At 33.9% G+C, this 13,058-nt stretch overlaps 1 protein-coding gene across 1 annotated transcript in view; it reads left to right on the top strand.

The window, feature by feature from the left end:
• Nucleotides 1–13,058, top strand: part of GPR137C (G protein-coupled receptor 137C) — a 70,467-nt gene that overhangs the window by 35,561 nt on the left and 21,848 nt on the right. The gene's annotated exons all lie outside the window — the stretch shown is intronic.

The following is a 13,058-nucleotide window of genomic DNA, read 5'->3' as shown; positions in this document are numbered from 1 at the left end:
GGTAGTGTGATCCCTCTAGCTTTATTCTTTTTTTTCTCAGGATTGCTTTAGCTATTCGGGATCTTTTGTGATTCCATGTGTATTTTAGAATTTTTTTCCTATTTCTGTGAAGAATGTCATTGGTATTTTGATAAGGATTGCATTGAATCTAGATTGCTTTGGGTAGTATAGACATTTTAACTATACTAATTTTTCCAATCCATGAGCATAGGATGTCTTTCCATTTTCTTGTGTGTCCTCTTCAATCTCTTTCATCAGTGTTTAATAGTTTCCATTGTAGAGCTCTTTCACTTCTTTTGTTAAATTTATTCCTGGATATTTTTTTTTTTGTAACTATTGAAAATGAGATTCGATTTCTTGATTTCTTTTTGAGATTGATAACTGTTAGTGTGTAGAAACACTACTTATTTTTGTATGTTGATTTTTGTATCCTGCAACATTACTGAATTCATTTATCAGTTCTAAGAGGTTTTTGGTGGAGTCCTTTAAGTTTTTCTAACTATAACATCATGACATCTACAAATAAGGTTAATTTGACTTCTTTCTTTCCAGTTGGATGCCCTTTATTTCTTTCTCTTGTCTAATTGCTCTGGCTAGAACTTCCAGTACTAGGTTGAATAAAAGTGGTGAAAGTCAGCATCATCTTGTTCTAGATCTTAGTGGAAAAGCTTTCGATTTTTCCTATTCAGTATAATATTAACTGTATGTTTGTCATACATGGCTTTTATCATATTGAGGTATGTTCTTTCTATACTCAATTTTTTGAGGTTTTTCATGATGAAAGGATGTTGCTTTTTCAGGATCTATTGAAATGACTGTATAGTTTTTGTCCATGATTCTGTTGATATGATGCATCACACTGATTGATTTGCATATGTTGAACCATACTTGTATCCCTGGGATGAATCTTACTTGATTATGGCGAATGATCTTTTTACTGTGTTGTTGAATTCTGTTTGCTAGTATTTTGTTGAAGACTTTTTGCATCTATGTTCAACAGGGATATTGGTCTGTAGTTTTCTTCTTTTGTCCTTGTGTGGTTTTGGTATCAAGGTAATGCTGGCCTCATAGAATACGAGTTTGGAAATATTCCCTCCTTTTCAATTTTTTGAAATAGTTTGACTAAAATTGGTATTAGTTCTTCTTTAAATGTTTGGTAGAATTCAGCTGTGAATCCATCAGGTCTTGTGCTTTTCTTTGATGGGAGACTTTTTAAATTACTGCTTCCATCTTGTTACTTGTTATTTGGTCTGTTCAGGTTTTCTGTTTCTTCCTCATACAATCTTGGTAGGTTGTATATGTCTAGGACTTTATTCATTTCTTCTAGGTTTTCCAATTTTTTGGCATAGTTATTTGTAATAGTCTCCAATGATCCTTTGTATTTCTGTAGTATCAGTTGTAATGTTTACTTTTTGTCCCTGATTTTATTTGGGTCTTCTCTCTTTTTTTCTTAGTCTAGCTAAAGGTTCATTTCTTTTGTTTATCTTTTAAAAAACCAACTTTTTGTTTTGTTCATTTTTTGTATTTTTTTAGTCTCAATTTCATTTATTTCTGCTCTGATCTTTATTATTTATTTCCTTCTGGTAATTTTGGATTTAGTTTGTTCTTGTTTTTCTAGTTCCTTGAGGTACCTTGTTAGGTTGTTTGTTTGGAGTCTTTCTGTTTTCTTTTTTTTTTTTTTTTTTTTTGAGACAGAGTCTCACTGTGTTGCCCAGGCTAGAGTGAGTGCCATGGCGTCAGCCTAGCTCACAGCAACCTCAAACTCCTGGGCTCAAGCGATCCTCCTGCCTCAGCCTCCCGAGTAGCTGGGACTACAGGCATGCGCCACCATGCCCGGCTAATTTTTTCTGTATATTTTTAGTTGTCCAATTAATTTCTTTCTAATTTTAGTAGAGACGGGGTCTGGCTCTTGCTCAGGCTGGTTTCTAACTCCTGAGCTCAAACAATCCGCCCGTCTCGGCCTCCCAGAGAGCTAGGATTACAGGCGTGAGCCACCGCGCCCGGCCTCTGTTTTCTTGATGTGGGCATTTATTGCTATAAACTTCCTTCTTAGGACTACTTTTGCTGGATACCATAAGTTCTGGTATGTTGTGTTTACATTTTCATTTGTTTCAAGAAATTTTTTTAATTTTCATTTTAATTTCTTCATTGACCCATTGGTAATTCAGGAGCATGTTGCTTAATTTCCATATATTTTACAGTTTCCACAGTTACTGTTGTTATTCATTTCTAGTTTTATTCCATTGTGATCAGAAAAGATACTTGAGATGATTTTAACTTTTTTGAATTTGTTGAGATTTGGTTTGAGCTCTATCATATGGTCTGTTCTAGAGAATGTTCCATGTGCTGATGAGAAAAATGTTTATTCTAGCAGTCGGAAGAAATGTTCTATAAATGTCTATTAGGTCTATTTAGTCTAGAGTATAGTTTAATGTTTCTTTGCTGATTTTTCTGCCTGGATGATCTACCCATTGCCAATAGTGGGGTGTTGAAGTCTCCTACTATTATTGTATTGCAGTCTATCTCTCCCTTTAGATCTATTAATATTTGCTTTATATAGTTAGGTGTTTCAGTGTTGGGTGTATATATATTTACTATCATTATATCCTCTTGCTGACTTGACCCCTTTATCATTATATAATGACCTTCTTTGTCTCTTTTTACAGTTTTTGACTTAAATTCTATTTTATCTAAGTGTAGCTACTTCTGTTCTTTCTTGGTTTGCATTTGCATGGAATATCTTTTTCCAATCCTTCACTTTCAATCTATATGTGTCTTTATTGGAGAAGTGAATTTCATGTAGTCAGTATATAGTTGAATCTTGTTTTGTAATCCATTCAGCCACTCTGTCTTTTAATTGGAAAATTTACTCCATTAACATTCAATTTTATTGTTATTATTGATAGGTAAGAACTTACTACTGCCATTTTGTTGCTTGTTTCCTCATTGCTTTGAGATTTCTCTCTTCCTTTCTTCCTTGCTTACTGTCTTCCTTTGTGGTTAGGCAATTTTGTCTGGTAGTATGTTTTGATTCATTCCTTTCATTTTTCATGTACCTACCTATTATAGGTTTTTGCTTTGTGGTTACCGTGAAGTTTACATGAAACATCCTAAAGTTATAACAAGTTATTTTAAACGGATAACAACTGGCTGGGCATGCTGGCTCACGCTTGTAATCCTAGCACTCTAGGAGGCTGAGGTGGGAAGATCACTTGAGGTCAGCAGTTTGAGACCAGCCTGAATAAGAGCAAGACCCCCGTCTTTACTAAAAATAGAAAAAAAATTAGCCAGCCAACTAAAAAATAGAATAAATTAGCCAGGTGTGGTGGCATGCACCTGTAATCCCAGCTAATTGGGAGGCCAAGACAGGAGGATCACTTGAGCCCAGAAGTTTGAGATTGCTGTGAGCTAGGCTGACGCCACGGCACTCTAGCCCAGGTGACAGAGTGAGACTCTGTCTCAGAAAAAAAACCTGATAGCAACCTAACTTTGATCTCAAAAAAAAAAGCAACCTATACACATTAACTCTCTTCTTTCCCCACATTTTGAATTTTTGATGTTACAGTTTGCATTTTTATATTGCCTATCTCTTAACAAATTGTTGTAGCCATTATTATTTTTAATACTTTTGTCTTTTAGTCTACTTAGTAAAAATGTAAGTGGTTTATATACCATGATTATATTAGTGTAAGAATTAAGTTATTGTCCTTTTCTTTCAGTTTGGAGAACTCCCTTTAGCATTTCATGTAGGACAGCAATAAATTCCCTCAGCTTTTGTTTGGGAAAGTCTATGTCTCGCCTTCATTTCTGATGGGTAGCTTTGTGGGACATAGTATTTTTTTTTTTTTTTTAATGTTGAGACAGGGTCTTGCTCTGTTGCCCAGACTGGAGTGCAGTGGCATCATCATAGCTCACTGTACCCTCAAATTCCTGTGCTCAAGCAATACTCCTGCCTCAGCCTCCTGAGTAGCTAGGATTACAGGTGTGCACCATCATGCCTGGATAATTTTTTTTAGGGACAGAATCTTGCTATGTTGCCCAAGCTGATCTCAAACTCCTGACCTCAAGTGATCCTCCCTCCTCAGCCTCCCAAAATGCTAGGATTACAGGCATATGGGCCACCATGGCCAGCCTGGCCTGTAAGGTTTCTAATGATAAGTCTGCTGCAGGCATATTGGATCTCCCTTATATGTCATTTGCTTCTTTTCTCTCACTGCTTTCACAATTCTTTCTTTGTCTTTGACCTTTGAGAGTTTGATTATAATACGTCTTGAGAGGGGGCTGTATTATTACTTTAGTTGAGTCTTATTGGTGATATTTGACCTTCCTGTACCTAGGTATTTATATCTTTCTCCAGGTTTGGAAAGTTTTCTGTTATTATTTCTTTGAATAAGCTTTCTGTGCCTTTGTCTTTCTCAGTTCCCTCTTTAACTCCAATAACCCAAATATTTGCTTTTTGATGTTGTCCCATAGATCTCATAAGCTTTCTTCATTTCTTTTCACTCTTTTTTCTTTTTTCTCCTCTGACTGTATTTTCAAGTGGTCTGTCTTCAAGCTCATTTATTCTTCTGTATGACCAATTCTGCTGTGGACTCAGGTCGACTTTTTAATTTAAAAATTTTTTCTTCCATCTATTTTTCTTTATTTGAGCAACATGACAGGAAAAGTAACCTAATGAGCATAATTACAAGTATCTACTATGCATAAGGACTCTTCTAGTTGTTTTTCATATTATTTCGTAACAATTCTATGATGTAGTCTGTGATATTGTGATATAATAAGAAATACATGTCTAGTCTCTGCCCCTGGTTCCTGATACAACTCCTAAAACCCTTGGAATCTCCTGAGTGATAAGAGTAATTTGTATGCTAATAAAATGACAGATGACTGGGAGCCCCTAGATAGTTTCTGATTGGGGGCTGGCCACCAGAAAGACCTAGACATGATTAGGGGGTTGGGATTTCAGTCCCACCCCACCCCCAACCTCTGGTGAAGGAGGAGGGGTTGAAGGTTGAGTTGATCATCAGTGGTCAATGATGTAATCAATCATGCCTATAAAATAAAGCCTCCATAAAAACCTAAAGAATAGGGTTTGAGGAGCTTCAGATTGGTGAACATGTGGAGGTAACTTGAGGTGGCCGAGAGGGTGTAGAAGCTCTGTGCCCCCTGCCCCATATCTTGCCCTATGCATCTCTTCCATCTGGCTGTTCATCTATATCCTTTTAATGTCCATTATAGTAAATCAGTAAATGTAAGTTAAGTGTTTTCCTGAGTTCTGTGATCTACTCTTGCAAGTTAATCTAATCCAAGGAGGGGATCATGGGAACCCCAGATTTATAGCCAGTTGGTCAGAACTATAGGTGACAACCTACTACTTGCAATTAGGTGGCACTGTCTTCAAGTAGATAGTGTCAGAATTGAATTAATTCCAAGGGTTTTAGGAGCTGTATCAGGAACCAGGGGCAGAGACTAGGCATGTATTTCTTATTATATCACAACCACATTCAGTTGGTATCTGTAGGAAAATTAGTTGTTGGTGGGGAGAAAGCACCCCCATTATGGTGAGCAGAGGTGAAATATTGTGTTGAGTGGTGTGTAAGAGTACAGAGTAGGAAAAGACTGATTTTTGCTTCCAGTGGTTTTATTTCTATTTTACAAAAAAAAAAAAGAGGGGGCAGGGCTTAAGAGGGAATGGCAATGTGACTTGTATGGCCTTATATGACCTGGCTCCTGCCTATCTCTCTGACCCCTTACCACTACCACTCTCCTCTTCCTTTTCTGGCCACATGGGCTTTTTGACCCCCAGTTTCTCACCAAAAGCATATACTAAGTTTATTCCAGTCATATATAGCCTTTATATTGTATATATTGTTCCCTCTGCCCAAATTGCACTTCCTATTGATATGTATGTGATGACTTCTTTGCATTCAAACCTCAGCTCAGATGTCATTTTTTTTCAAAGCTGCTATTGTTAACCACCTAACTAAGGTTATCTCTCATTCTGATTGCTATATATATCACCCTCTTTTGTTATCTTCATAGTATTTATCAGTAGCCAAAATTATTTGTTCAACTGTTTGCACACTTATTTGCTGCTTCTCCCTCCCAAAGTGTAAACTCTGAAAGTAGTTCCCATGTATGTCTTGTTCATTTTTCTATCCCTTTTTCTAAAATAATGCCTGGAATATACAGTAGTCCCCCCTTATCCAAGGTTTCACTTTCCACAGTTTCAGTTGCCTGCAGTCAACCTCAGTCTGAAAATAGATCAGTACAGTACAATAAGATATTTTGAGAGAGAGATACCATATTCACATAACTTTTATTACAGTATAATTGTTCTAGTTTATTATTAGTTATTGTTGTTAATATCTTATTATACCTAATTTATAACTTAAACTTTATCTTATGTATGTATAGAAAAAAAATATATGCAGGGTTTGGTACTATCCACAGTTTCAGGCATCCATCGGGGGTCTTGGAATGTATCCCCTGTGGATAAGGGGAGGAGAATATTATAGTAGATATTCAGTAAATATTTGTTGAATAAGTGCATTCCATGCTTGCATACAGTCTTTGTCAGAGCAGCTTTACCCTAGTAACCAAATGAGTTTCACCACTGGATTTTGTTAAGAGCAAATTGAAACAATAAACATACCCAAAGGTCACATAGTTGGACCAGGCTTCAAATTCAGGTCCGACGACTAGTCTCTGCTAGTAACCACTGTTCTTTATACCCTGGCACTGACTCCGTTTACATCACCTTGTGTTTATAATCTTTTAGTTATGTATTTATACATAGTTGTAATTTACATGTATATGTTTGTGTTCTTATTAATGACATTATTCCACATAAATTCTTACTGAATTTGGCCATCCTACTCTCCAAAAGAATAAACCATTTTATAATGCTATCATCAATGTATAAATGTACATTGATATAAATATAAATTTCTTCTGCTCCATCAATATTTGGGTCTAAATTTTAATTCTTTGGGTTATTTTCATTGGTATGCCTTAAAAGTTTTTTATTTATTTTTTATTGTTTATTTATTTATTTATTGAGACAGAATGCAGTGGCGTCATCATGGCTCACTTCAACCTCAAACTCCTAGGCTCAAGCAATTCTCCTGCCTCAGCCTCCTGAGTAGCTGGTACTATAGGCACGTGCCATCACACCTAGCTAATTTTTCTATTTTTTGTGAAGATGGGGTCTCGCTCTTGCTCAGGTTGGTCTCAAACTCCTGAACTCAAGCGATCCTCCCACTTCGGCCTCCCAGAGTGCTAGGATTACAGGCGTGAGCCACCGTGCCTGGCGAAAAGTTTTAATTAGGATTTGTTTGACCTACATATATAATTCCACATAGAAATTTAGAATCCACATTTCTGTATATGTAAACTATTTCTCAATGAATTATAGAGCAGAATCTGGGTATTTAGTCTTTATATATTTGGCATATATGTTTTCTGTTTATATTAAAATTTTATCTTTGTTAAGAATGATCGCCTTCATAAGTCTTGCGTGTGTTTAGTTATGAATAGATGTTTAATCTTATTAAATTCTTCTCAATAACTTCATATTGCTACAATTTTGTTTTTCTGTTTATTCTACAAATATAGTAAATTACATGATTTGATTTTCTTATATTCCTCGAATTTTGAGGATAAAACTCCATTTTATTATTTCTTTTAAGTGTTGTATTTCGGTTACTATGATATTATTTAAAATATTATTAAACCTAGACATGAAGTAAAATTAACCAACATTTTTTTCCTTTTTTGATATCCTTGTCAGGCTTTAGGATATAAATGTATTTATCTCATAAACTGAGATTGGTAATATAGTATGTAGTACAAAGTAGTAATAACTCAAGTTCTGAAGTTATATTGCCTAGATTTAAATTAGAGCTCTGCCATTTATTAACTCTACAGCTTTAATCTCTGTCCACCTTTAAACTGGACATGAGTATAGTAACCATCTTCATAGCAGTGTTGCAAGGATAAAATGATGATATGTGGAAAGTCATAGTGTACTATTTGGCACTAAAAATATAAATATTGTCTTGCTGTTATCTTCATCATCATATTTTGACATAGTTTATAGAATAGGATTATTCCTAGAAAACTTGAACAAATGCTTCCGTTATCCATTTGTCAGAAAGTTGTTCTTTGATAAACTTTTTTGGTTTTGTTTTATTTTTTACTGTTATTTGTTTACTAAATGGTTTTATTTCCATCAGACTTGCTGTTTTATGGTTTTATAGGCAGTTAACCATATTAACCTTGTAAAAATTTTATTTTTTTGATTATTAAAAATAACAGTATAAAAGAACATGATTTAAAAAATTTTTTTGAAACAGTAATAATGTCACCACTGACACAACTATATTTGTTTGGAACTCAGTGTAAAAATAACTTGATACCCTGCTTTTCCCCTTATTCTGGTAAAGAATTTCTCATGCTATTAAAAACTCTTTTTAAGGCTGCATAACATTTCATCATATACCAAAATTTAACTCTTATCTTACTGATGGGCCTTTAAGTGGTTTTCAGAAAGAATGTCAGCCTCCATACTGTTAATTTCTTAAAATCGGTTTTGTTTAGTTATTTATTTTTAATAAGAGTTAGGGGTTTTAGTAATTGCATCTAGAACTATTTACCCTGTCTCAGTTTACAAAGCACTTAAGTATCTTTTATGTTATCTTTTTTATTACTTATTTTTTAATTTGTGTTTTATTCTTTAAGCAACTAGAACAGTGCTATAATTTGATTCTCTTTTTCAGTGAAGCACTCTTAGTTGTTTTTTAAATATTAGTTATTATCAATTTTTTTTTCTTTTTTCTTTTTTTTTTTTTCTTTATTTCGGCATATTATGGGGGTACAGATGTTTAGGTTACGTATGTTGCCCTTGCCCCCCCTCCCCCCCAAGTCCGAGTTTCAAATATGTCCATCCTTCGGGTGGTGCGCATTGCACTCTTTGTGTATGAAAATACCCGTTCCCTCCCCCTCCCCCTGCCCAACATCCAATAGATGTTATTCTTATATGTGCATTTATGTGTTGATCAGTTAATACCAGTTTGATGGTGAGTACATGTGGTGCTTGTCTTTCCATTCTTGGGATACCTCACTTAGTAGAATGCATTCCAGCTCTATCCAGGAGTATACAAGAGGTGCTATATCACCATTGTTTCTTAAAGCTGAATAGTACTCCATGGTATACATATACCACATTTTATTAATCCACTCATGTATTGATGGACATTTGGGTTGTTTCCACATCTTTGCAATTGTGAATTGTGCTGCTATAAACATTCGGGTGCAGGTGTCTTTCTTATACAGTATCATTTGGTCTAGTTATTATCAATTTGAAAAGTTTATTGCTGCTTTCTTTTTTTTTTACGTTCTTGTATATTTAAGGTTGTTACTTTGTTCCATGTCTATGTCCTTATAGAGACATATAGACATTTAATTCATTCTTTTATAAACTAATATAGATATTTAGAACAATATGTTTTTTCCAGTACTGGTTTCCATGATTTTGTAATGTTGTAGCAACGTTCCGTATTTAACAAAAATAAAGAAAATTTCTGTTTGGATTTCAGCCATGTCTCAAACTATGCATATTTACACATCAATGTGAATTAGATATTATCTCTAGCTATAGGTCTTCATTCAGCTCACCTTGGAAGAAAGTCTAAAATTCAGACATGTGTCCTGTTTAGGCCTCCTAACTTCCATAAGAAGTTATCAGTTTTGCCCTCTGCTTAATTGTCCATGCATATGACTTCGTATAAATAATGAAGAATTTGTGTATTCCAGGTTCTTGTCAGAGAAAATAAACTCTCAACTGTTAAATTCAAAAGCTTAATTGCCAGAAAGATTACCTGAAGGGCATGGGGTCCGTTTCTGTCCATTTCCCCTTCTTTGTTATGCTCAGCCCAATCCAGATCATTGCAGTTTTGCACCAAGACTACATTGCACCCTGGGTAGAATTGTCTTTTCCAACCTACACTTTGACTTTATGCTTTGGCCTACATCAAGATATTTGTAAGAAAAGTTTATTTTAAAGTCACTATAGTATAATGTTGTTGAGAATATTGTTGATACAATGTCCTCAGAAAACATCTTTTCCTCAGATTCATCACCAAGAAAAACAGTGTTGATTAAGAAAGAACAGTGTTTTTTCCTTTGGCAACTGTGTTGTTCAGAGGCAAATATGTGGCTCACTTCTATCAATTATAGATAACCTTATGATATCTATTTTTGGTTCTAGTTCTACCTCTATTTTCATCTCATTTTCTTACCCACCCCCCATATACATTTCTATATTTATTTTTTATTTGTATGTATCTCTGTAACTGCTTCAAATTCTCTTCTGCAGTGAGAGTGGTATAGATAAAAATAGGATTGGATATACTTTTGGATATGTTTTTTTTTTCAGATACCAGTTTTTGAAATTAATAAGGAAAGACCTTAGTGTGAGACAGTGTATTATAGTGATTAAAAGATGGAAACCTGGGATCAGAGAGGAAAGGATGTAAGCTCTGCTGCTTATTGGCTGTGTGACCTTAGACAAGTAATAGCACCTCTAAGTTTCACTTTCCTGATATATAAAATGGAGATAATGATAGTGTTGATCTCACGGGTTGCTTATCAGGTTGTTGTAAGGATTAAATAAAAATGTATATAAAGTGCTAAGTATAATGCTTACCAGCAAAAAAGTGCTTACAAATGTTAGTTATTATGGTCCTAATGTGTTTTAGTGCATGGTAACTTAGCTTCAAGAAGTTCTTGAACACCTGAAAATGTTTGCAAAATTTATCTGGAGTGGGGTCCTATATATTTAATCAAATTCTCAGAAGTAACAGTGACCAAAAAAAAAAGAATAGAAATCACTGAAGAAGAGGATATCTCTTTTGAATATTTTAATTTTACTTGACTCTACCTTATTTACATATCGTTCCACTCTGATTTTGATAAGATTTGAAGTATTTGATAGATTACATGTCATCTATTATGTAAGTAGTTTTCCTTTGACATTTTTGGAACAAAATTGCAATTATGACATGGCCTCTTGGTGGTATTTTTGTTCTGAAATCTGTATCTTTACTACAATATCAGGGTTTTTTTGTGTGCATTGGCACAATAGACATAACAGACTCTCTTTTAACTTTTTGTTTAATGCTGACATTTTAAATGTGTCTCATTAACTTAGGAGAATATTTGTTTCTGAATTGTTAGTGAAGCACCCCCTTTTTATAGGGTAGCTCAGTTTACATTTATTGATATGATTGGTTGTTAGTTTTGTCTTTTTCTTCCATTAAGTTTTTTTTATTGCTGTTTGCTTTGTCTTCATTTGTATAATTTCTGTGGTACATTGAATTTATTTACTTTATCAGAATTATAACTGTTAACATTAAGGTACATGCTAATAGAATTATTTTTATTTTAGTTTTTCCATTTAAGAAAAAAAATGAGTATAGAAGACATATCACTTTTTTTTTTTTTTTTTTTTTGAGACAGGGTCTTTCTCTTTCTATTGAGACAGAATGCAGTGGCGTCATCATGGCTCACTTCAACCTCAAACTCCTAGGCTCAAGCAATTCTCCTGCCTCAGCCTCCTGAGTAGCTGGTACTATAGGCACGTGCCATCACACCTAGCTAATTTTTCTATTTTTTGTGAAGATGGGGTCTCGCTCTTGCTCAGGTTGGTCTCAAACTCCTGAACTCAAGCGATCCTCCCACTTCGGCCTCCCAGAGTGCTAGGATTACAGGCGTGAGCCACCGTGCCTGGCGAAAAGTTTTAATTAGGATTTGTTTGACCTACATATATAATTCCACATAGAAATTTAGAATCCACATTTCTGTATATGTAAACTATTTCTCAATGAATTATAGAGCAGAATCTGGGTATTTAGTCTTTATATATTTGGCATATATGTTTTCTGTTTATATTAAAATTTTATCTTTGTTAAGAATGATCGCCTTCATAAGTCTTGCGTGTGTTTAGTTATGAATAGATGTTTAATCTTATTAAATTCTTCTCAATAACTTCATATTGCTACAATTTTGTTTTTCTGTTTATTCTACAAATATAGTAAATTACATGATTTGATTTTCTTATATTCCTCGAATTTTGAGGATAAAACTCCATTTTATTATTTCTTTTAAGTGTTGTATTTCGGTTACTATGATATTATTTAAAATATTATTAAACCTAGACATGAAGTAAAATTAACCAACATTTTTTTCCTTTTTTGATATCCTTGTCAGGCTTTAGGATATAAATGTATTTATCTCATAAACTGAGATTGGTAATATAGTATGTAGTACAAAGTAGTAATAACTCAAGTTCTGAAGTTATATTGCCTAGATTTAAATTAGAGCTCTGCCATTTATTAACTCTACAGCTTTAATCTCTGTCCACCTTTAAACTGGACATGAGTATAGTAACCATCTTCATAGCAGTGTTGCAAGGATAAAATGATGATATGTGGAAAGTCATAGTGTACTATTTGGCACTAAAAATATAAATATTGTCTTGCTGTTATCTTCATCATCATATTTTGACATAGTTTATAGAATAGGATTATTCCTAGAAAACTTGAACAAATGCTTCCGTTATCCATTTGTCAGAAAGTTGTTCTTTGATAAACTTTTTTGGTTTTGTTTTATTTTTTACTGTTATTTGTTTACTAAATGGTTTTATTTCCATCAGACTTGCTGTTTTATGGTTTTATAGGCAGTTAACCATATTAACCTTGTAAAAATTTTATTTTTTTGATTATTAAAAATAACAGTATAAAAGAACATGATTTAAAAAATTTTTTTGAAACAGTAATAATGTCACCACTGACACAACTATATTTGTTTGGAACTCAGTGTAAAAATAACTTGATACCCTGCTTTTCCCCTTATTCTGGTAAAGAATTTCTCATGCTATTAAAAACTCTTTTTAAGGCTGCATAACATTTCATCATATACCAAAATTTAACTCTTATCTTACTGATGGGCCTTTAAGTGGTTTTCAGAAAGAATGTCAGCCTCCATACTGTTAATTT

This window comes from Propithecus coquereli, unplaced genomic scaffold (assembly GCF_000956105.1).
Source record: "Propithecus coquereli isolate 6110/MARCELLA unplaced genomic scaffold, Pcoq_1.0 Scaffold83, whole genome shotgun sequence".
NCBI lineage: Eukaryota > Metazoa > Chordata > Mammalia > Primates > Indriidae > Propithecus > Propithecus coquereli.
Note: the sequence above shows the minus strand (reverse complement) of the source record. Positions and strands in the feature narration are given on the sequence as shown.